This window comes from Tenrec ecaudatus, chromosome 17 (genome assembly GCF_050624435.1).
Source record: "Tenrec ecaudatus isolate mTenEca1 chromosome 17, mTenEca1.hap1, whole genome shotgun sequence".
Lineage (NCBI taxonomy): Eukaryota > Metazoa > Chordata > Mammalia > Afrosoricida > Tenrecidae > Tenrec > Tenrec ecaudatus.
Window position 1 is genome coordinate 72,144,303 of NC_134546.1, and position 4,006 is coordinate 72,148,308.

Genomic DNA, 4,006 nt, shown 5'->3' on the forward strand with positions numbered 1-4,006 from the left:
TCACCAGATATTAAAAACTGACTGTATATTAAAACTATATTAATCAGAATAAGATTTTGTAAGGACAAGGCTGCCACAGAGAAATGAAAATTCCTCTAATCATATATTCAAGATATGTCATAAATAGGTAATAAATATAAAAACATAGGCTACATTTCAACATGTAAAAATAACTTTGGGGACTTAATTCACAAACCATTTATTGCTAAATAACAGCTCCCAGACTATTAACCCTTACTCCTTAACATGCTGTGCATCCTGACAACACACTGATAATCTCCTCAAACACTGAAACCCTAAGCACCTGAGAAGCCCCTCACCATCCATAATGGCTATCAATACCCTGAGCATTCCCTGATACCAAAAACCATTTTAAAACATTTAGCCTAATTCATTTATTCCAATTTAAAAATCAGGAACACAACTTGGAATATATTCTATAACCCAAATCCTAACTTTATAACTCAAAGTCTCAAATTGAGGAACCAACTCCCTAAACTGTACTGTTTAAATCATAGCTCTATATCTTTATACCATAATACATAAGCCCTAAGCAACTCAAAACATAAGCTGTTAGGAAGGACACATTCTAAATATAAAGCCCTTTCCCAGACATCCCACTTTTGGTGGGACTGTCCTGATTTTTAACAATTTTTCTCGCATCACACGGCATTTTTTAAAAGTCTCAATTTTGGGAAAGAATGCACAACAAGCTAGGGTGTACGGTTTTTGGCTGCCATGTGGCTATTTCAACAGGTTATGAGTTTTATCAATGGTGTCCTGATGGTGTCCTCCTTTACCAATGTTATAATCTGGCCACCATACTTTAATCTCTCCACCAACATCTGACTCTTGACACTTATGTTCTATTTCTATCCATTGACTCTTGTTCTTGAACAGAGAACATTAATCCCAGGACCTATATTCCAATTTTACCTACAGACTAACCCATCAAGAAACTCACATTGCTATTTATGTATGTGGAGCTATCTTCTCTCTCAGACTTTACCTAAATGTAAGGAACTAAGGTAGGTCTAAATGTAAGGAACTAAGGTAGGTAGACAGACAAAACCAGGAACCACAGGCACATTTTCAGTAAATTATTAAATCATTTTCATCTGATTCATAGAAGGCAAAATAAAGTGGTTTATAAATGTTTATATATGATAACAACATCATGTCCATATCACAGGTGTCTTGTGGATCTCCCCTCTACTCTGTCCTGGCCTCAAGGAATCCTTTCTGTTTCAGACATATGCAGGGATATTACCCAATAAGCAAGGTGCCTGAGGGTTCAGTTGTACTGATTTACTAATTTGTACATCCCAATTTCATCTGGTTTCTTCCTCAAAGATGTAGTGAAACCCATGTTAAATAAGGCATATTAATTATTGCTTATTTTGTCATCGACCCCTTCCCTCCCCTCATTCCCAGAGTTCACTCAGGTCACAAAAGATGCAGGAGGCAGAAAGTTAAAGGTACATACACTGGAACCACTGTATCCATTTTTCAAAACTAACAGTGGCCTTTTGCTGAGACCTAGGGAAAGGGCTCAGAAAATAATTTTATATACCTCCTCTACCGGTGTGCACTGATAACCCTAAAATATTTGGCTCCAGCCCCACACCATAGTGGCGTGTGAGCAGGCCGGGCTGGCGGCCGAGTTTTCCAAGAAATAACTCCAAGATGTCCAGTGGTAGGCAAAGGTCGGACGATGAGAATTCCAGCACCAGCAGTGGGAGTTCGGATGCAGACCAGCGAGACCCAGCCGCTCCGGAGCCTGAGGAACCAGAAGAAAGAAAACCATCTGCCACCCAGCAGAAGAAAAACACCAAACTCTCTAGCAAACCCACTGCTAAGTTATCCACTAGGGCTAAAAGAATCCAGAAGGAGCTAGCTGAGATAACTCTTGATCCTCCTCCCAACTGCAGTCCTGGGCCTAAAGGAGATGACATTGATGAATGGAGATCTACTCTACTTGGTCCGCCAGGTTCTGTATATGAAGGTGGTGTGTTTTTTCTAGATATCACATTTTCATCAGATTATCCATTTAAGCCACCAAAGGTTACTTTTCGCCCCAGAATCTATCACTGCAACATCAACAGTCAGGGAGTCATCTGTTTTGACATCCTTAAAGATAACTGGAGTCCTGCTTTGACTATTTCAAAGGTTTTGCTGTCTATTTGTTCCCTTTTGACAGACTGCAACCCTACGGATTCTCTGGTTGGAAGCATAGCCACTCAGTATTTGACCAAGAGAGCAGAACATGACAGGATAGCCAGACAGTGGACCAAGAGATACGCAACATAATTCACATAATTTGTATGCAGTGTGAAGGAGCAGAAGGCATCTTCTCACTGTGCTGCAAATCTTTATAGCCTTTACAATATGGACTTCTGTGTATATGTTATACTGATTCTACTCTCTGCTTTTATCCTTTGGAGACTGTGAGACTCTCGAAAAAGGTAAATGCTATCAAGAGTAGAACTTTGTAGCTGTAGATTAGTTATGTTTAAAATGCCTACTTGCAAGTCTTGCTTCTTTGGGATATCAAAATGTATTTTGTGATGTACTAAGGATACTGGTCCTGAAGTCTACCAAATATTATAGTGCATTTTAGCCTAATTCATTATCTGTATGAAGTTATAAAAGTAGCTGGAGATGGTTAGGAATTATGTCATTTGTATTAAAACCCAGATCTATTTCTGAGTATGAGGTACATGCTGTTGTGAAAATATTTTACCTTTTACCTTTGTCAGTTTGTAATGAGAGGATTTCCTTTTACCCTTTGTAGCTCAGAGAGTACCTGATGTATCATCTCAAACATAATAAACATGTTCCTGAAAAAAAATGGCTCCAGCCGATCTTTACATCTGTGTGAACCAATAGCTTAACCTCACAGGACATACTTCAAGGTATGTCTTCACCCCAAAACCCCAAACTGGAAATATGTCAATCCTAAGGACACTCTGTGTGTCCAGTGCCAGGGACTCCCTGTCAGAGCACACTGGGGTTCTCCTCTCATGGAGAAGTCCTCAAAGACTTACTCATGATAACAACAGCGGGCCAACCCCTCTCAGATGTAATCTGTGAAATGCTGACCAAGCACCCTGGCACATGGATATCTCAATGAACTCTGAATGAAAGTGAGAACTTGGTGTGGACCAATTAGCAACTAAGCAGTCATTAGTGGAGAATGATTATGGCAGCAAATGTACAAATGTACTTGACACAATGGATGCATGTATGGATTGTGTTGATAATTCTACAAGCCCCCAATAAAATGTTTTTTTAAAAAGAAGGATTTATGAACTAAAGACCAGTTTAGTGCAATGAAAGAACTCTATGGATAAAGATAAAAAAGCAAAAATTCCTACAGAACAAGGATAACTAGACAGCTTGACAAAGAAGATTTAGACAAACTAGAGATTTCCTCTGGCCAGCTAGATTGGGCACAAGAATCCTAGGGAAGATCATCAAAGCTCAGAGGAAAAAACATTTTTCAGTATAGAATTTTAAAACCAGCCACACTATCAACAGAAGAGCACTCCACCACCACCCCCACCCCCAAAATAAAGGGATTTCCAGCCACATTAAAAAAATGAATAAAAGAAGATGTCATTAGTGGACACGTCATCTCCAGGATGATGGCACAGGACTGAATACCTTTGACCTTATTCACAGAGGTTTCCAGAGGCAAAAGACATCATTTCTCCCTGAGCCTGTATTATATACTTACTGGATGAGGGTACCTGGCCTAGGATAGGTCCACGTGCCCAGGTTCCAGGGTCTTTTACCTGACCCTGATCTGAGATCCACATCTGAGATCCACATCTGCCCCAATTTCAGCACCTCGAATAATCTGTCTCCAGGATCACCTTGGTCTGAACTCAAACTGGGAAATAAAGGGGAGGCCAGAGGCAGATTAAATGGTAACCACCCAGAATTACATGATCAATAAATCAATATAATTTTTCCTCCAGCTGCCTTCCTTATTGGAACAGCC

The 4,006-nt window shown here is 39.9% G+C and overlaps 1 pseudogene; it reads left to right on the plus strand.

Moving 5' to 3' along the window:
• Window positions 1-1,686: 1,686 nt before the first annotated feature.
• On the plus strand, window positions 1,687-2,652 carry LOC142430622 (ubiquitin-conjugating enzyme E2 E3 pseudogene; annotated as a pseudogene).
• Window positions 2,653-4,006: the final 1,354 nt, after the last annotated feature.